Genomic DNA, 22,409 nt, shown 5'->3' on the forward strand with positions numbered 1-22,409 from the left:
TGTCGGCGGTCAGGCCCACTCCTGCCCCTCGTGCCCAGTTGGCACCCCAGTCAACCTCTGCCCCGGTTGCCTGGCCACCTGTCTCCGGCCCAGCTGCCCCTTCATCTGCGCAGCCTCCCAAGGGGCTCCGCCTTGGCCGACCTGCAAGGCCCCCGGTGGGGCGCTGCCCTCGACGTCCAGTACGGCCACCAGAGGGATTCTGCCTTCGTCGCCGGTGGCCAGAGGGATTCTGCCTTCATCGCAGGCCGCCTGAAGGCTTCTGCCTTCGTGGCTGCTCTCAGTCCCCTGTTGCCGAGGCCTCTCAGTCCCCTGTTGCCGAGGCCTCTCAGTCCCCTGTCGCCGAGGCCTCTCAGTCCCCTGTTGCCGAGGCCTCTCTGTCGCCGAGGTCTCTCAGTGACTCTGTTCCCTGTCCCGAGTGGCCCCGCTCTCTGTTCCCTGTCCCGAGTGGTCCCGCTCTGTTCCCTGTCCCGAGTGGTCCCGCTCTCTGTTCCCTGTCCCGAGTGGTCCCGCTCTCTGTTCCCTGTCCCGAGTGGCCCCGCTCTGTTTTTTCCCCCGAGTGGCCCTGCTCTGTTTTTTCCCCCCGAGTGGCCCCGCTCTGTTTGCCCTAGTGACTCTCTGTTCCCGGTGCCACAGTGACACTCTGCCTCCCCCGGACTCTAGTCGCCCTTTTTGGGTTGTTTTTTGTTATGGACGTCTGGTATCCGCCCCTTGAGGGGGGGGGGCTCTGTTATGGTTTTGTACATTTTCTGTTTTTTGCATTGTACATTTTCTGTTCCCCGTTGTGTTGTTGTATATTGTGTCAAGTCTCTGTGTTTAGGTTATTTCATGTTTCCTGTCTGTTGTTCTGGTTTCCTGTTTTATTTTGATAGTCCGTTTTCTGTCATGTCTAGTTTTACTTTTTGCCTTTGTTGATTGTCCTGCCCCGCCCTGATGTGTTTCACCTGTCGTGTCACCTGTCCCTCATTTGTTCATTACCTCTTGTATTTAACCCCTGTGTTCCCTTTGTCTCTTGTCAGATCGTTTTGTATCGTGGTGTCTGTTTGTATTCCGTTGTTTCCTGTCCCCGTAAGTTTGCTCCTTTGTTCCCTGCCTGAGTTTTTCCTGTTGCTTTTGTATTTTTGTCTTAGTTTCTTGGAGTGTTTTTTCCAGCCTCTGCGCTGTCGTTTTTTGTTATTAATAAATCCTAACTCAAGCCATCTCCTGCCTGCCTGCCTCTCCCTGCATTTGGGTCCACTATTCCTCACTCTCACAACACCAACAACACCACACCCCCACAGCCCAGTAAGCTGTTTAATATCAGGAAATCATACAGATGGGCCGAAAACAGCACAGAAGAGTTCCAGAAAGCAATCAGCTCACCCGAAATTCAAACCCTACTAGATACCTTTCTGGACACCACATATGTACACAGTCAAGAAAGCATAAATAATGCAGTTAGACATGTCAGTCACATCATCATGCAAACTGCAAAAAAATCACAATTGAAATTATCCAAAAATAAACCTAAGAATCGCAAAGATGACAATTGGTTTGACAAAGAATGTAAAGAAATTAGACAAAATGTTAGGTGATTATCTAACCAAAAACACAGAGATCCAGGAAATGTAGACTTACGCCTTCTTTACTGTGCCACACTTAAACATTACAAACGTACACTCAGAATCAAAAATGCACAACACACACAAAAACAACTGACATTAATTGAGGAGTCCATAAACACAAACCAATTCTGGGAAAAATGGAAAAATCTTAAAAAATCCAAACCTGTAGAATTGGCGATACAGAATGGAGACATATGGGTTGGCCATTTTGAAACACTCTATGAACTATTACCAAGGAACCCAGACCCAAATCAAAACCAAATAATAACCAAACTGAATGAACTAGAATTGGCTGTAAAAGACAACCAGAATCCTCTCGACTCCCCCATTAATGAACAGGAACTAAGAGACAAACTGGGTACTAAAACCCCAAAAAGCCAGTGGGCTCGATGGCATCATGAACGAGATGCTGAAATACACAAGCCCACAATTCCAATTGGCCGTTCTGAAACTCTTTAATTTGATTCTGAGTGTAGGTTACTTCCCTGACATCTGGAATCATGGTCTCATCACACCAATATACAAATCTGGAGATAAATCTGACCCAAATAATTACCGAGGCATCTGTGTGAACAGTAATCTGGGGAAGCTCTTTTGTAGCATTATCAACTCCAGACTCATAATCTTCCTTACCAAACACAATGTCTTGAGTAAAAGTCAAATTGGATTCGTACCAAAACACCGCACTTCAGATCATATTTACACCCTACACACCCTGATAGACAAACATGTTCACCAAAACAACAACAAAATCTTTGCATGTTTTAAAAAGGCATTCGACTCTATTTGGCACAGTGGACTATTCTACAAAGTTATTGAATCTGGTGTAGGGGGTAAAACATATAACATCATTAAATCAATGTACACTAACAATAAGTGCAGTATTAAAATTGGCAACAAAAGAACAACATTCTTCTGTCAGAAGCGTGGAGTGAGACAGGGCTGCTGTTTGAGTCCCACTCTATTCAACATCTATATTAACCAACTGGCCACCATCCTAGAGACATCAGCAGCACCTGGTCTCACTCTACACGACTCTGAGATCAAGTTCCTGCTCTATGCAGATGACCTGGTTCTGCTGTCTCCTACAGAACAGGGCTTACAGCAGAACCTGGACCTGCTGGAGCAGTACTGCCAGACCTGGGCCATGGCAGTAAACACTCAAAAGACAAAGATAAGGACTTTTCAAAAAAGATCCAGATCTCAGGGAAACACATGCAGAGCTATCTGTCCCTAAAGAGAGAGTACAGTGTGGCAGACTACCTGACCACAGTTACTGATATCAAACTAAGAACTACATTGACCAGGTACAGACTCAGTGAGCACAACCTGGCCATCGAGACAGGCCGCTACAAACAATCATGGCTCCCCAAAGAGGAGCGCTTCTGCCAGCTGTGCAAGAGAGACGAAGTCGAGACAGAGCTGCACTTCCTGACAGAATCCACAGAACTGCAGCCAGTCCGAACTAAATATTTCCCCAAATTCAAACACAAACACCCAACATTTGACCAAATAACCAACATCAATAAAATGCCAATCCTGCTGGGAGAACGCCCAGAGAGCTGCAGTCTAGCAGCAGAATATGTCTTTACCTGCCACACTTTGAGGAACAGTGAGTGACCCACCCCCCTCCCACACACACACACACACACACACACACACACCTGTAATATTCTTGTTTTCATGTTGTAGCTGATATCCATCAGTTTTGTTCATATTGTTACATTTTGTTGACATGATTGTTGCTTTTATACGAATGTTAACCTAATGCTCTATAGTCTGCATCCTACTGTACAACTGGATGTAAATGTGTAACATGTTTCCCTGTTTATGTGCTTTAGCAATACTGTATGTCAATATGGTCATGCTAATAAAGCCTCTTTGAATTGAATTGAGAGTGAGGTGAGGGATCGTTTTGTGACAGGCGCGGAGAAATAGGCTAAGCATGAATGGCCAGGCGATCAGGCATGTTTAGGCTTCATAGGTTATTGTTATTTTCATATTCGTCAGTTAACTGTTCAAAATATATTCGGGCTACACGTAAAACATTGGTGGATGAAGCCTCGGGGAGGATTGTTAATTTACAGCAGTTAAGTTTGCAAGAATTTGTGTATATTTCATGATTTGTGGTAAACTCAGATAAATAGTTGTGATATAAACCGACCGTTTGTTTTGTTTTTTTGTTAAAAATCTTTATTTAGAGTAGAGTTGTGTTTTGGTAAACAGCGCGGTGGACGAGAGTGAATTGACCAGAGGGATTAGGTAGAATTATATTGTTTAATATGCCCCTTAGATTTGTGAGTGGTTATTGATTATCTACATATTTATTTATAGGTTTTATAGTAGCATACTTACAGTAATTTGAGCATATAGTGGTATCTTTCCAAGTCAGGTATTTACCTCCGAAGCATGTTGCACCACATCTTTGCTGTGTGTGTGTGTGTGTGTGTGTGTGTGTGTGTGTGTGTGTGTGTTTTAAAACGCTGTTTTTTGGTAAAAAGTCATGTAGTGAGATTTGGCACATATTATTGTTAGATGTTTGCAATGGTCAGATCAGTGCATGTAATGACTTAAAGTATTTGTGCTTTTGATAATTTGTAGCAGTTATCTCATGATTGTTACGTCATTTGACGCTATGTGGTGGCCATTCCTTTCTTCACCGTTGTAAGGACAGCTACATCACACTATTAACACGGTATAATTTTTTGTCTTTATTCCTGTGTTTGTGCTTACAAAGTGTTTTACTTTGTAACAAATTATATTTAAGCAGTGTTTTTCCTTTCCTTTTTTTCTGTTTGTATAGGCAGTGTCAAGTAAATATCACTGTGTTTTGAGTTTGTTGACTGCGCGCCATGTTTGAAGATTTACCTGTTGTGGGTTACACGTGGTCTCCGTGGTTGATTGAAGTTTTCATTGGAGTAAATTAAGCTGTATTAAACAGGTAATATAATGCGCAAAGTAAGAGTGCAATGAGGACAATTTAATAAGGGAACTCTATAAAATGATGTGGCCAGATTAAGTTAATAACATTGTACCAAATATATATAATGTTTGCAAATAGGTGTTTGTTTTTGACTCATACTTTTTTTCCCACACATTGTTATCTTATGGGTCTTTTAATTGTAATCCTACCTCTTAATATGCGTTTTGTATTGAAGTGTTTAGTATACAGTGATTTTACCTTAAATAGTAGTTGTTTTTAATTGTGGATTTTTTGTTTTGTTATGTGGTGTTAAAAAATATTGTCTATGGCTTAGTGTTTTTTCATTTTTAATAAAATAATAAATTGCAGATGTTATTGAAGAACATGTGATTTTTAATGTTTATTTATGATTCTGGAAGCCTATTTTTTTGTTAAAAATATTGGTGTATAACTAAGTATGGCTAAGTATTAGTGTGGATGTTGTATATAATGTAATTTATTGTTTTCCTTAGATGGCTTCTCCTATGAAGATAGCGCACGTAAAGGATGGAAGGGTGGAAGCTGTACGGCAAGCACTTCAGTTGTATGCAGTAAGTAATGTTTGTGTTGTTTATGTGTTTGTATTTGTTTCTTGATAAGTGAAATTAAATATTGGGTCATATCACACAAAGGAAATGAAAATATTCAATTAAAGGTAACATATACTTTTGTTTACTAGTTTCTAACAGTTGTTTTTCAGTGCTGATATGTACTGAATTTGTGTAGTAAGTGTAAACGTGTTCCTGATATGTTTTGTCAGCTCTACACAAAACATGTGTTGAGGCATTAGTTTGCTTCAATGCAGTGTAATATTTCATGAAAGTAATGTGTTGCAAATGGATTTGTTTCTGCAGTCCTTTTAATGTTGAATTTCATTAACAGAAAATAATTCTGGCAGTCTGTGTTTGTTTTTTTGTGTGTGTTTGTATTTCAATCAGGAGAGACTTCGTCTGCGTAGCGGCCGGTATTAAGTTCTTCGGCGCAGCGGCAGGTATTAATGGCTTCGGCACAGCGGCCAGCATAAATGTCATCAGCACAGTGGCCGGTATAATGTCTTTGGCGCAGCGGGCAGTATTATTTCATCGCGGCACCCAATTGTAAGTACATCGGCACAACGCCGGTAGTGCCTAATTTCCTCCTGCGCAGGCCATTATATTGTCATCAGCATGGCGGCCGGCATAACTTCCCAGGTACAGCGCCCTGTATTATTACATCTGCGCAGGGCCAGATTTAATTTGTGGGCGCAGCGGGCAGTATTAAGGTAAACGGTGCAGCGCCCTGTATTAATATAACTTCTTTCAACGGTAAGAGGGACAGAGGAAGCCGTGTCCAGTAGCCAGGAAATGAATGAGCGCCCTTGAGGGATAACTCGCATGGCGAAATTTAGATGCCCGAGAAGGGAGCGTTTCGTATTTTGACCCAGAACTCTGAGACAGACACACAGACAACAGGGGAGCAGTTTAGGTGTTTATTTGAACAAACTTGGAATAAGCAGATTGGAGTGACTCCAGGTGGGGGCGCAGCTGGAGGCAGGCAGACAGGTGTGTGGCTGGACAGACTGAGACTCGCCAGAGGTTGTGGAGAAAGTCCGGTCCGGACTCACCCAGGTGTTTGTACGGGGAGATGAGTGACAAGGTGAGCGGCGAGGAGAGCTGAGTGGAGAGGCAGAGAGCGATGAGAGCGGGGTAGAGAGGCGGCAGGAAAGCAGGTATCAGCAGGCGAGCAGCAGGTCTAGAGACGGAATCTGAACACAGGAGATAACGTGAACAAAAGCACTAGGAAGCGCGAACACAGAGCTAGAAAGCTGAGATACTAGGAGTGGAATCGCTAGTAGGTTACTGAGCCACGTTACCACAGGAATGGTTGAAACGAACTGGCGCCGAAGAGGTGAACAGCCCAGGTAGATAACTGTTAGGTGATTAGTGGAGATGTGCTGCAGCTGAGCTGGAAACGGAGCAGGAGAGAATGACCATGCCTCTTGACCTAGATTTCACTAGAACACACCTCTCGCCACAGCAGGTAGGACAGGCCTCTTGCCACAGCAGGTGGAGACAAACACACAGACAACAAACACAGGGAAAAAGGGAGAGGATAACAGGCAGGACAGGGAAACAGACACTGACCCATGACAAGAGCAACTGGCGTTTAGTGACTTTAATAGCAGTTGAAAAAGACGCAGCGATTCCGCGGATTCGCTGCAATTTGTTTAGCGGGAGAGACGCTTCCATGCCCACAGAATTGAGCGTGATGCCGAGAAAGGTGAGGCGTGTGGCAGGACCAATAGTTCTCATCTGACAGAAGAACGTCGAGGGAACGAAAACAGCACCTCAGTTTGCTCAAAGATGCACCAGAACTATCATGAGGGGGTTCTACGAGAAGAAAATCATCCAGCAGATGAAGTACTGAAGGCACCTTCACCCTGTTAAGCAGGATTCAGCAAAGGGCCTCGGAGACATGATTAAAAATGCACGCGCTACTCCTGCAGCCGAAGGTCAAACGCATCCCGAAATAGAATTTGGAATCCCACTTAATGCCGAAAAGGGGCCACTGAGAAGGATGAATAGGAACTATCTTAAATGCATCGGCGATGTCCGCCTTGGATAGCCAAGCGCCAACCCCTGTTAACTTAATCATTTTGATAGCGTTATCTACAGAAGCATAGTGCAGAGAAAAGGGGACCGGCGGAATGAGGCTGTTAATGCTTGCAACAGGACCGTTGTGCGGCACGGCCAGAGCAAAAATCAAGCGCTTTTTACCCGAATATTTCCGAGTAACCACACCAATGGGACTGACACGAAACAAAGAAAACTGAGACGAGCTGATGGCCCGATGACGTATCCCTTCTCAACCTCCGAAGCCAGCAACCGGGAAATGGTGTCGGGTTCGGAAACTGCGGAGAGAAGATTTTTTGCCATGAACGTAACATTTGGAGCTGTGAGCACGCCCACCCGAAAACCTTGGGAAAGCCCTGTGAGAAGGTGATCCACAAAAACAGAAATAGGATGGAAAGACAATTCAAATGCTAGTGTATGCAAATTTAATGGAGTGGAAGGATGAGCAGTCGAAACGTCTTTGAGCCGCGTCTTAATATTTAGATCGCCGATCAGCGCCAAATATGCGTCAAGTTCTTGTCTCCTGTCCGGGTAAACGGAACAAATCACATCACGGAAAATGCCAAAAGCCACCAAAAATATCCCTATGGAAAGCTCTTTGTTTAACCTGGGGTCCGCTGATTTGAACACCCACACTCAGGAGAAGGCAGAATAAGGCTCACCAAATTTACACCTTTGCCTTGCAGAATTTTCGACAGAGTCCGACATGGTAAGCAGCACGAAGAATCAAAAGTATCGCTGAAGGAACACTAGTGCCATATAGCCGTATCAATGACTGTTGCACGTTTGCCTGGGAAGACAGCTGATAGCAAGGAGAGAGACATTTAAAGCAGGATGTCATGCTGTGATTGGATCATGAATTTTGTGGCCAATAACGATTGGTTTACTGAAGAGTGAACGCCTCTTAACAGCTGAATAGATTTAGGGAGAGATAGTGGTGATTGCAGTAATTAGTCTTCCTGAAAGAATTTGCTCTGAGCTTCAAGTGTCTGTGTGTGTGTGTGTGTGTGTGTGTGTGTGTGTGTGTGTGTGTGTGTGTGTGTGTGTGTGTGTGTGTGTGTGTGTGTGTGTGTATGGGGGTTGGTAAATATAAAAAATAATCGTGACAAAAAAATATTTAAATATCAAGACTTATGATTACAGTAAAAGGAAGGAAATTAAATTAATAAATGGCAACATGTATTTTAAGATCAGGAATTATAATTTAATTTTATTTACTGATATTGTTCCTTGTTTTAATGTTAACTGTCTAAAATCTTTTTTTCCATGTAGTTTAATGTAATTATTTTGCTTTTTTCTGCAGTATGTTGTCAAGGATGAGAGGGTCTCTCGCGAAGAGCTCTACGCCAAAATGACTTCAGCCATATCTGATGTAATGGATGTGTTGTCAAAGGAATTTCGTCTCAGAAAGGCGTCTGTGAAGAAAAAACGGGTGGTTACTATGGGACATAGTAGAGAGCAAGAGAGGGATCGGCATTGCCGTGAGGAGCAGCCAGTGGCGTATCCAGGACATTGTTACTGGGGTGGCCAAGATGGGACACAAAGCTAGTGTGGGGTGGCCATGACATAGCGAAGTTTAATGCGTATACGTACGCAGCCGACCGCGGTTCGAATCCCGGTCGTTTGCTGCATGTCACATTCCCTCTCTCTCCCATGATTTCCTATCTCGTAACTGTCAAATAAAAGGTGTCTATGCTGTTTTTTATTCCATTTCCACCTATCACAGTCCTCAAGTATCTCTGGTTATTTTAACATGTCTGTTTTTAATCAGGATAGGGTACAAATTTTCTAAGAGCTATTTCCTTGTAGTGGATTAAAGTCCTTGTCTCTTCACAAGTTAGATTAGAGTAGCAAAATTCAACTGCTCTTAACTCATCCTATAGAATAACATTTATCAGTCATCAGCTCATCACCTGTGTCACCTGTATTGTTACCTGTGTTTGCTTTACTAATTGAGGCGCCATCTTATGGTTACATAAAAACACAGCAATCCAGGCAACAGAACAAACCAAAACGCTTAAAGATAGGACCTTATTAAAAAGTGTATCTGTAAGCAAAAGATAAACTAAGCTTGTAAGGAAACTGAAATATTTGTTGTTCTTTAAATGCTTAGTTTGTTATTATTTAGCTTAGATATAATTTGTTGGAGATACTGGAATTTGAATTTTTTGGTTTGTTCTTTGCCAGGTGTGTTTTTATTTAACCACAAGATGGCACTTAAATTAGGATAGCAAACATAGGTAACAATACAGGTAACACAGATGATGGCCTGATGACTGAATAATGTCATTCTATAGGATGCCTTGTGATGAATGAAAATGTGCAAAAAGTGGTTTTCAACCCAGACAGTATTCATGTCCAAGGCCCTGATGAAGGTATAAATTGAAACGTTGGCTTTGATTCAGTATACATTAAGAAGTTTATTTAAATCAAACAGTTAAGACTTAGAATTATAAATGGTTAAGATTGCTTCTTCATAAATTAACTCATGATATACATAAACAATTGTAACATAAACCAAACAAATCTCCAAACAAAGTATATACTATAAAGTAATGTTATGTAAACCTTCAAACTCTCATGAACAATAGAGGATTCCAATAATAGTAACAAAGTGCAGTAGAGGTAGCTAGTTCTTGCTTTTGGTCATTCTCCTGCTACAAAATGCTTTCACATAGGCCATAATGTGGTCACAAGACTTAAAGTCCAATGCAATGCCACCAGACCAAATATAACTTAAGGGTTAAGGTGCTTCTTCATAATGTAATTGTGAAAATTGTACCTAAACAGTAGTGTAAGGTATTTTATTGTGTAACCTCTCTGTTGAGGCTTAGGAGAACGTTGTAGTAAATATAGAGCTTTTATTTTGAAGGGGAAAAGGGAAGTGAAGAAAGGGGTTGTTCTTTCTGACGTTTGGTTGTGTTGAACAAAAAAAAAGAGATTAAAGTGAGACGTGCAGTGCCGTCTTGGTTCCGGCATTGGAAGCCCGTGTCTTCATTTTAGAGTTAAACAGTGAGTCTATACAATATAAGAAATGCTCAGTTACAGTAGTAACATAAACCAAACAAACCTTAAAAGGAGAATTCCGGTCCATTTTTTCATGTTTTAAGCCATTAAACATGCTCGAAATGTCATTACAAGTGCCTACCCATGTGCAGTGATTCCTTCCGAGGCAACACAACAAATTTGACTGGACTATTGGATTGTATGAGTTCAACAATCGACTAGTGTGGACTTGACCGGAAAACAGGAAATAAACAGAGGTATGTGCACTGGCTGGATTAACACAACTTTTATGCCTTTCTGTCACATCTACTGCAGTCAGATTCGCTGTGTTCCCTCGGAAGGAATCACTGCACTGCAAATTCTGTGTTCATCCATCTTACATCAGAGGCCTGTACTACGAATCAAGATCAACATGCCCTGGATTTCTTTCAGTTATCCAGCTTCACTAACCCTAACAACTGCGGTCCCACATAACCTGTGTCACGACGGTGGTTATCAACTAGTTCAGTCAACCCAGGTTTTTCCAATCTAGAGACGCGCGCGTTCACATAAAAGGGGCGGTGATCACACCGTATGTCCAATCACAAACATGGACAAAACAAGAGCTGCATATTTCACTCAGGAGGAGCAGACAATAATCCTACAAACGTATCAGGAATTTAAACATAATACAGGCTAAAAGCAACACAGTCGCTGCTGCCAAAGCAAGGAGGGAAAGCTGGCAGAAAATAGCAGACGCTGTAAATGCGTAAGTTACATGACTTATTGATATAACTGTCACAGGAGAAAGATCTGACTTGCGCATTCCATAACGTTTAACTGATGTTGCTGTATTATTTTAGTTGCAACCCTGGCAGTGGCAAACGATCGTGGGAGCAAATAAAAATTAAATATAAAAACATAATTCAAACCGGTATGTAGCAGTAGCAATACTTGCACATATTTTAAGGCCAACAAGTACAAGGCTGAATTGCGGGATCAGTCCCTTTTGTAGGATATTGGTATGCAAAGGGCCTATAGAACAATGAAATTGCATGCAGCCAACAGGAAGAAAAATGAGGCAAAGAAGACTGGAGGGGGCCCTCCCCCACAGGACTTCACTCCTGCTGAGGAGCTGGCCCTCTCCAGCAATCAGGGTCGGCCCCTGATGGAAGGAGTGGAAGGGGGCATTTCTTCTGACCCTGGTGGCAACAGCTCACAGACCCAGGCATATGTACAGAAACTAATAGTCATACACCAGTATATATGCCATATGTGGTTGCTGAATATTGATCAAATAGGCCATTTATTTCCTCAGGTGGAGGTCTTAGTCCCAGATGATGAAACTGTCTGCCTGCTCAGAGAGTGCTATGGGGGTACACTTTTGAATGTTTTTACCACTTGCAACATAGATGGTGAGAGTGTGTGAAATGTGTGGCTGTGATTGAAGTGTCTGTAATGACTTGCTAATGGTGGTGGTCTGAACATGAGACACAAGCCAAAGTGCTCATTTCAAATATGACTCAATTGATTAAATTGCTATGGTGTTAAACTCAGCAGGAACAGGAAGAGGAACATATTCCACCCCCTGAGCCTAGGGCCTCCACATCAAGGCCAAGACAAAGACATGTGGTAAGCAATGGACCTTAAAACACAGTAGTCAAATGGACACCTTCAACTTCCTCCAAGTGTGCCTTGCAAAGGGAAAATGTTCTTTTATTTGTTTCAGGTTGGAGCAGACAATGTGAGGGCCCTATATAAAAGAACACTGGAGCTCGACATTGAGTACAAGAGGCTTTTAATTAAAAAAAACAAGGCTGGAGATAGAAAAGCTGGAACATGAGAAGAAGGTAGTACATAACAAAGTATAAATAACAAAGCTTACAGTTACACTGACATTCTTTTTCTGTGTTCCTAGGAAAGGGACAACACATGAGGATGTATTTCTTGTACATTTTTCTACATTTTGGTCTTTTAACAATTTTTTGTGGCTTTTCCCAAAGTTTTTTGTTGTGACTTTGAGTCTTTTGTGGGGGTTTTCACCATTTTGTTCTTTCAATGTCCTATTTATTGTGTTTTGAAATAGCTATATAAGTGAATAAAACATCCAAATTCAATGAAAGTAGATCATTTATTTCACTTGTGAAGAGCATTGTACGGTACCATACATGTTTTTTGTTTGAAATGTTGTGGTTGAAAGAAACCCAAATTACTGATATGGAAATGATTAGAAAATGGGCCAAATCGACCCAAGGACAACAGGGGTTAAGGGGGAGACACCCCAGTGAATAGGGATAACATATCAACATGAAACCTCCCCAGTTGATAACTAATATTAGGTCAACTGTTGTTTTCATTACTAGTTTCCTGTAAATGTATGTTTAAATGAGCAAATGATGAATTAAGTTGTAAAATATGATTACTTTTGCATACATTTCCAGGATGGAAATCAGAACATTGGAATAAGACTGAATGAAAATCCTTGTTTCATTTTGTCAACATATTAGAGTCCAAGTTTTTACACTGGGCACTTTGGATATCTCCTTTTTACCACTCCATTAATCAGAATACGGTGGCAACAGCCATTAAAGAAAATCCGTATAGCTCAAATGCTATGGAACCAAAATAGCCCAACTGAATTGTAAAAAAAAAAAAAAAAAAAAAACATGTTTTAGTCTCCCCTTAAACAAAAAAAACTGCTTAATAGCCTCTCTCACGGCCCTGCCAGTAGGGTAGTCAAGGGTGAGGGGGTCTACCACATCCGGGGGTTGCTGGCTGACAGGTGGAGCTCTCTCCTTTCTTATTGTGGCCACATTGTGGAGCATGACACAGGCTGTCACAATTTGACAAGCCCGGTCTGGGGCCACTCGAAGGCCACGCAGGCAGTTGAAGCGTGCTTTGATTATGCCAAAGGTCATTTCGATCCTGACCCTTGTTCTGCTGAGTGCCACATTAAAAGCATTCTGTGGCCCTGTGTTCGGGTCAGGATAGGGTGTCATCAGAAAGGGCTGGCAGACGCACCCTCGGTCCCCTACCAGCAATCCACTTAAGAGACCTGAAGATGAAAATTTATATTTGTGATGGTTTCCAGGGATTAAAGGACCCAAATGCAGGGAGAGGCAGGCAGGCAGGAGAAGGGTTGAGCTTGAGGATTTATTGATGAACAAAAAGCGGCAGCACAGAGGCTGGAAAAACTCAGGCACCAGGCTTAGACACGCTGACAAGGAACGAACAGACAGAGAGGAAACACAAACGTACGCAAAACGATCTGACAAGAGACAAAGGAAACACAGGGGCTAAATAAACTAGGTAACGAGCAAACACAGGACAGGTGACACCAGGGCTGGGGAACAGGTGGAGCACATTAGACAATCACACAGGCGGGAAAACACAGGAAGCAAAACTAGACATGACAAGACAGAAAACTAGACTATCAAAATAAAACAGGAAGCAGAACATAATACAAACAACAAGGAACAGAAGTATACATAAACCAGAATACACAAAACAGGATGAGTCTACACCACAGTGAACAGAAATATACAGAATATACAAAATGGGAAACAGACAGAATTAAGAACAGGCAACAGAAATATCCAAAACCACAACAGAAATGTCCAAAACCACAATTATCAGTATTACAAAATGCAACATATTGCTTGCAATTGCCATACCTTGCTCCAATCTGTGGCACAGTGCAGACTCCCTGAAGATCCGGGAGTCATGGACAGACCCAGGCCTCTTTGCCTCAATGCTGGTAACCAAACATTGATGGTCACAAGTCATCTGCAAAAGCATCTTGTGTTAAAAGTCCATCCACATAACAGCATTAACATGAGGGAAACATCAATGTGAATTAGAAGGACTCCTCCTTTACCAGTATGACCAAACATGTGTAGCCTGTTCTGTATGCTTTACCTGAACGTTGATGCTGTGATATGATTTGCGATTAATGAAATCGCCTTCATTCACTCCCAGTGATATAGAAATGGGGATATGGGTGCAGTCGATGGCACTAATTACCCTCGGGAAGCCTAAGGAACATCATGGGGCCTAGATTATTTATAGATGAAGTTTAAATTTAAGTGAATATTTACCTGCTATTTCATAAAAGCCCTTTTTTTATTGTCTGCGTGGGCAAGTGCCCTGGGAACACTACAAATGCATTTAAGTGTGCTGTTAAAGCACGCACCACCTTGCGGATTACGCGGCAGACGGTGTTCTTGCTGAGGTTCTCCGCATCACTGTACACTGTACATGAATGTACCCGTTGCAAAATAGCGCAGCGCTAAGCATACAGTCTGTGGGACTGTGAGCGCACGGCTTCGTTGTGTTGCATTGGCAACACGTGGCTCAAGAAGCTGACAAATAACCGTAATTCCCTCCGCTGAGAATCTATATCTTTCATAAAGATAGTCATCAGAGAATGACAAAGGGTTTTGTCGGTCTCTAAATGTTCTGGCTCTTCAAGGTCAAGGTCAAGGTAACTTTATTGTCCCCAAGGGGCAATTATTTGTACAGCCAGCAGACACACATAAAGACAAGATAAACAACAATACAGCAAAACATGAAATACCCACAGTATCTAAAACCACAATAGTAAATAAAGATACATACATTCAGAACAATTCTGGAAAATTGTTTAAAATGGAAATAGAAGTCGGGATAAAAGAGTTTCTGAGTCTGTTTGACCTGCATCTGGGCATGGAATACCTACGGCCTTCTGAGCGCACCTCTCACTATCCGCGCACCTAGCTTCACAGGATCTTCTAAGAACATTATGATCAAGAATGAATGAGTCAGTGGACGGTGCTTTTATACCGGTTGATCTCTGATCTCTAACTTAATCTGCTCCCGACCAGGTTAGGCGTTCAGCATAAGTTACCACGGCAATTGAACCCGGTAACAAGTGATCCACCTCCGTGATACAGAAAACCCTGGGTTGAACCTGAAGTTAGCTCGTTAACGCCAAATCTTGCTTCGTAGTACAGGCCTCAGATGAATTCTCCTGTTTTGGTGATTGGTAGTAGGGCTGGGCGATATGGCAAAAAATATGATCACGATAATTCTTTTCCATATTGATCAATATCGATATTTATCACGATATATAATTTGATAATGCTGCCAGGTTGAAGAATATCCTGATAATGACTGAAGCCTGAAGAAACCAGAGGGTTCATTAGTTAAACTTTAGAATATAGTTTATTAACATAAAAAAAATAGAATAACATAATGTAACATTGAACTGTGCAAACATGGCTTGGTTTAGAATATATTGTGGGATAAAAGAATATATTGAATAACATCTAAATGTAAACATTTAACTTTGCAAACATGCTTTATCTGCCTTAACAAAACAGTACAAGTTAGTAATGTGAATGCAAATAATGTAAATAAAACTAAAAGCTGTGACTACTATCACATTCACTTTTCATATGGGGCAATAGTCGCAAAAGACGACACGATTGATTGTTGTTTTTCAGCCCCACTAATGCTGCTAACAGCAGAAGAACCACTAGGATGTTGGACAAAACTTGTGGGCAGACTAACGTTAACATGGGCCCGCATTTTCAAACTCTTGCTGTGTTCGCTGAGATGGTACCTTTTCAACTGACAGAAAAGATTGGTTGTGTTTCCCGTCTTGGTCGACACCGACCGACGGCATATTTTGCAGACCGTGTTAATCTGCACTTCGTCGCTTTTGAGATATCCAAACCACTTCCATATAATTGACGTTTATATTGATTACCTTTTTTCTCAACAATTTCCTCAGCTTTGGATGATGATGCCAAGTTCACTTTCACCGTTGCTTTCGTGCCCATGCCCCTCGGTTCCACTCATTTCTTCACTGCCGGTAGCTCAAACAATGCTCTGCGTAGGAAATGGGCGTGTACTTTGACGGGCAAGCCAAAAACTTCTTCTTCTATTGACTTTTTTGACGGTTGGCAAACAACTTTTGGTGCGCAATACCGCCACCTTCTGAAATGGAATGGCGTTTATTTCTGCTGTGTGATAGGCTGTTAGATCTATCCAAATCAAGTAAAATATGTCCAAGTTAATCATCGTCATCGACCGGAATTTTATTGCGATCCCATATCGAGGTCGTTTTATCGCCCAGCCCTAATTGGTAGCAAAAAGTTTAATAAACTTGTCCATGTCAAGGGACTTTGCTCTTCTGTCATCTGTCATTGTTGTGCGCAAATGGATCTTGATGAGTTTAAGAGCTGAGAAGCTGTGCTCACATGCTGCACTGCTTATCGGGAGGGCTATGGCTATCTTGCACAGACGAAAAAGCTCGTGAAAAACATCCTCATGAGGTTCAAGGAACACTGCAAGTTCAACAATACCGGACAAGTTTGGCATTCCACTTTCCTGTTTCCTTTGCAAAAGCCTCCTTATCTGGTGGAGTTCATGACTGAGATCTTCAGAGTCACTTTCATAAATTTCTCCCAGGCGAAAGACTGCTTCCTCTTGAAGGAAACATGTGCTTTTGGGGTTCAAAGCTTGTATTCCTCTCATTATTTCACAATTGTCTTTGGAGAAGCGCCTGTCTAACTCTCCAAGTATGGTGTCCACAATGGGGTAGAAGATTATCCTCCTAAAGGAATCCTTGTCACCATCGTTACATTTGTGCTGACCCAATGTAGAGGTTATGACAGACCCACCAAGTCTGGAATTAACTTTTTGAGACCTCTTTTTCTCTGCATTTTCAATGGCTATATTGCACTTTGTGGCAGTGTCTACAATATTTTTCCACAGATTGTCAACAAATGTTTCACTTCTGTACTCCTGAAATGAGTCTTTGAGTGCACTTACTAAATCCACTGCCATGGCAAGGTCAAGTGAAGGAGATTGGAGGGTTTCAGACAGCACCTTTGCATCCCCAAGGAGCCTTTGAAAGGTTGCAAGAAGACTGACAAAGCTTAGGTCTAGCTGAGTCAGCAAACCTCGAGCATCTACAGATCTTTCCCCACTATTTTCTGTAGCAATGTCATGCAGAACACGAAGTACAGCAGGTAATCAGTCCATTAGATTCCTGCATGCCAAGTATCTACATGCCCATCTCGTGTCACTGAGCTTCTGCAACTCCCTCGGCTGACCTTCATACATTTCCTTTTGCACATCCAGCCACATCTGGTGAACACAGGACCCAGACATGTACACATAAAGCTTCTGTAGTAGTTCAAACTGCCTTCACAGTATCAACGAGTAGCAAGTTCCGGCAATGTGCGTTACAGTGTACATAAACTGCATGTTTTGCGTCAGTCTTTATTCTGGCTGCCACTCCAGAGTGATTCCCACATATTACTGATGCTCCGTCATAACCTTGTCCAACAAGATTGGATCTGTACTCAAGTCCATATCTTTCCAAACAGTGGATGATTTTGTCCTTGAGTCCTTCTGCATCTAATCGTGTGGCTTGTTGAAAGTCAAGAAAACATTTGTGCACTGCCCCATTGTAGTAGTACCAAAGTACCAGTGACAGCTGCTCCTTCTTTTTCAGGTCTTTGGTTTCATCAGCAATCACAGACAACCCTTCACTTCCTGAATTATCTCCTCACGGACTATATTTGCCAAGCATTCTAGGATTTCATTTTGTATTACACTGCTTGTGTACTTGGCATTCTGCTTTCCCTTCATTTTTTTCTGTACCACTGGGTCATGCTTTGCAGTCATTTACAAAATTTCTAAAAAGTTTCCTCTGTTATCTGCCTCTTCTGTCTCACGGTGACCTCGTTGTGCAATGTTTTGTGTTGTCGTCAAAAAAAGTACTTCAGCCACTGTTTTAATATATTTTCGATTCTCTTGGACTTTCTTGTTGTATGCTTCATTAAGGGCATCACATATGGAAGAATCTGTTAGTACTGCCTTCTTGTGCTCACCCCATGCAAACATGGCATTGACATGACCCTCATGACTTTCCATGTACTTTAAATCCACCATCTTTGTACATTGTGTTTTTCCAATGAGAGAATCCCAGTTGTGATGTGAATACAGATGCTGGGGTGTTTGGCAAAGAGAAGTGTCGATGAAGTGTCGATATGCAAAACAGTAGGCAGAGTTTTGGCTTTGGGAGTACTCAAGCCATGCCATGGGTGTTGTTTATACCACTCGCTGTTGAAGGACCTCTTCCTGTTGCCTTGCATGGTTCGCGGAAATACCTTAAGTTGAGGCTGTGTAGAACCTGCTGCTCTGGACTGTGAAATGTCTGTAAATTATAAATAATCGTGATCAGTCCTTACTTCAGTTTTTGTGAAGTTTCATTCAAAATTATTAGTTACAAAGTGAATTTGTGGTCAGTATTACAACTCCCATGTTATTTAAATGGAAGGCAATCATAATGTCGTGTAAACTGAAAGATAAAATGTCACAACATACCGTGAGGTCCAGGAGGGGCAGCATGTACTTGTGCAACATGAGGAGCCTCTCTGTCATCGGTGTCACCATCACCTACTGACATGCCCTCTGAATCACTTTGCTCACTAGATGAAGTACCTGAAGTAGTAAAAACAATAACCATTACACCCATAGACCCATAGATTAGTGTCACACATTTTCCTTAGTCTTTTCATAATGTTTTGTATTGAGATTTAAAGAATAGATTGTCTATGTTTAAGTGTGGGGTTTGCTGTGTATTAGCAAATGAATGGCATACACTTTGGGCAAAATTGGACCGTCCTTTTTAAATTAAATCAAGTATGAGAGTACACGACAACTTCAGGTAACTGTTCATGAATGACATATCTGGACATAACAGAACTTGACATACCATGCTTAGCAGGTGGAGCTCCAGACACTGCTGGATCCTCCTCTGGGTGTGGCTGGTCAGCTATGGGAATACACAGATATCTGAGAAATCTGAGACATCAATAGGCTGGAGGTTCTGCCACAAACACAAACACAAACACACACACACACACACACACACACACACACACACACACACACACACACACACACACACACACACACACACATATATATTAGGGCTGTCAAAATAACGCGTTAATTTCGATTAATTAATCTGAGAAAAAATAACATGTTAAAAAAAATAACGCAGATTAATCTATTCCATATTGACGTTTGACCCAGAGCCGTTCTAGCCACCATTCGACTGTAAAATGGGAGGGAGACGAGAATGTGCTGCCCGGATCATTAATTGGAACACTTAATTTAAAAATCTCCTTGGCTACCGAAATCTGGTGCCACTGATATGTCTGCGCTTCTCTCTGATGCTCTGAAACAGACAATACAGGCAACACAAACACCGCTGCACGTGACGCTAGTTAACACTATACTCGACAGCAGCTAACATTAGCCTACCGCTAGCTAGTAGCTGGATTAAAAACGGTTAAAATGCTGACAGCTAACGCTAAACGGTGTAAAGTTTGACTGTGTTTTACTGTAGAGGATTCAACAACGGTATGTAACAATCTGCAGCTGCCGTCGAATAAACAACACAGACGGTGCGTTCAATGAAACTGGTAAACTACAGCCTCGTGGTGCATTTGAAGTTATTGTAAATGTACTTTTCCCATCTGGTGGTTATTTTTTGTCGTTCAACAGCAATTTACTAGTGAAATAAGTTATTGTTATACATTATTATTAAATCATTTCATTTTGATCATATGGCCTTAGCAATAAACAAGCCGTTCTTTAATGTCACCAACTGCTGTTTAGTACCCTTTTTTTTCCTTTTCTTTTTTTACTTTCTTAAAAAGTATTGGTTCAGGCACCGTTAATTATGTATGCGATTAATTTCGATTAATTAATCACAGAGTATGTAATTGATTAGATTACATTTTTTAATCGATTGACAGCCCTAATATATATATACATACATACATACACACGTGTTTGTGTGTGTGTGTGTATTTATGTATTATGCACATTTTATTATTGTTCTGTCTTTTACAACTGTTTTAACTATTGCTCTTGTGTAGTGATGTTTCAGACAGTTGTAATTGTATAACTGGAGTGACAAACAACTTGAATGTGTGCCTACATGGTAAATTCAAACTATCCAAGCATGACTTACCATCCTGTGCTGACTGATGACTGCTCTTCATCACTACGGCTGTAGAAGCTGTGGCTGGCTCTGACTCTTTTTTTTTGAAGAAGAAGAAGCTCTGAATATCTCTGCTTCTCTTCATAACTATTCTCTTAACCCTAACCCTGTGGGAAATGTAATGCAATCACTCAATCAATCAGTCAGTCAATTCACTTTGAAGTAATAGCTATAACTACAAATATCAAGCAGGATCATTGTCAAATTGGGTTAGAATCAATGTGTAAAATACAGGTGTTCGTGGGGCTCTGGAACCCCTTAAATAACAGCTTTGAGTCCATTAAAATGTCCAAAAGAAAGGAGGTGTCAACAATGTGCCTAATTATGTCTATTTATAGGATATACAAAGGTTTATTTTTACATAACTACCACTCTTACCACTCACTTTTAATAACACAATTAACATATGTTGCATCTCAAGCATTTGTGGCTGTCACGATTTGTCAGGAAAGGCTTGGACCCAAATGCAGTTTAGAAGGTTTATTAAACAAAAATGAAGTACATACCAAAAAATCCAGAAAGCAACATGCAAAAACTAATTCCAGAACAGCAGAACGGGATCACAAAACTGGAAATCAGAGACGAACGGTAAACTCCAGACACAAACACACAGCAACAGAAAACAATGATCTGACACCAGACAAAGACAACACAGAGACTAAATAAACCAGGTAACGAGGACTAACAAGGGACAGGTGACACTAGGCTGGGCAAACAGGTGAAACACATAAGGGCAATCACCAGGGAGGGAAACACAGGAAGTAAAATAGACAAGACAGAAAACAGACTATCAAAATAAAACAGGAAACAGAACACACAGACATGGGAAAACAAGACAGGAACTACAGCTAGACAAGACAAGGGAGGAAACACGGGCTACCACAGAAAACAGGACAAATAAACAACAAAAACAGGAAACAAGAACAGAACCTAAAAACCAACAGAAACACAAACTCATAACCATGACAGTACCCCCCCCCTCAAGGGACGGCTACCAGACGGCCCTTAAAACAAAACAAAAAATGTCCAAAACAGGGCACGACAGTGCAGGGAGAGTGGAGGGGGTCTGGAGGAAACAGAGGGCCGGAGAGGTCTGGGGGAAACAGAGGCTCAGTGAGGCCTAGGGAAAACAGAGGGCTGGTGAGGCCTCGGGGAATCAGAGGATCACTTGGGACAGGGAACAGAGAGGCGCAGTGCAGATGGGACCCCTCTGACGGCCGGCAGCGAAGGCAGAACCCTTCAGGCGGCCGGCGGCGAAGGCAGAACCCTTCTGGCGGCCGGGCAGGACGGCAAAGGCAGAATCCCTCAGGTGGCCGAGCAGGATGGCGAAGGTGAAGACCCTCTGGAGGCCAATGGCGAAGGCGGATCCCTTTAGAAGGCCGGCGGCGAAGGCGAATCCCTTTAGAAGGCCGGCGGCGAAGGCGAATCCCTTTTGAAGGCCGGAGGCGACGGCGAATCCCTTTTGAAGGCCGGAGGCGAAGGCGAAACCCCTCTGAAGGCCAGCCGCGAGGGCGAATCCCCTCAGGAGGCCGACCACGAAGGTGAAACCCCTCTGGAGGCCATCCGCGAAGGCGAAACCCATCAGAACGCCGACGGTGAAGACGAAACCCATCAGAAGGCCAGCGGCGAAGGCGAATCCCCTCAGGAGGCCGACTACGAAGGCGAAACCCCTCTGGAGGCCATCGGCGAAGGCGAAACCCATCAGAACGCCGGCGGCGAAACCCATCAGAAGGCCGGCGGCGAAGGTGAATTCCCTCTGGAGGCCGTCCACGAAGGCGAAACCCCTCTGAAGGCCAGCCGCGAAGACGAAACCCATCAGAAGGCCGGCGGCGAAGACGAATCACCTCAGGAGGCCGTCCACGAAGGCGAAACCCCTCTGGAAGACATCTGCGAAGGTGAATCCCTTCTGTGGGCCGGGCAGGCAATGGGTCAGCTGGGCTGAAGACAGGCGACAGGTCAACTGGGCTGAAGACAGGAGACGGGTCAACTGAGCTGAAGACAGGAGACGGGTCAACTGAGCTGGAGACAGTCAATGGGTCAGCTGGGCCAGTGTCTGCCGACAAGGTAACAGGAACGGAAGTATGCGGGTCCTCCGATAAGGTAACTGGAACAGTCACAGGAATCAAGGCAACAGGATCAGGAACAGGCAACAAGGCAACAGGATCAGAAGTCGGCAAATC

The 22,409-nt window shown here is 42.7% G+C and overlaps 1 pseudogene; it reads right to left on the bottom strand.

Annotated features, from left to right (window-relative positions):
• Window positions 1-5,946: 5,946 nt before the first annotated feature.
• LOC116057088 lies at window positions 5,947-20,230 on the bottom strand (annotated as a pseudogene).
• Between the last annotated feature and the right edge of the window lie 2,179 nt (window positions 20,231-22,409).

Source organism: Sander lucioperca, chromosome 5, assembly GCF_008315115.2.
Source record: "Sander lucioperca isolate FBNREF2018 chromosome 5, SLUC_FBN_1.2, whole genome shotgun sequence".
Taxonomy (NCBI): domain Eukaryota; kingdom Metazoa; phylum Chordata; class Actinopteri; order Perciformes; family Percidae; genus Sander; species Sander lucioperca.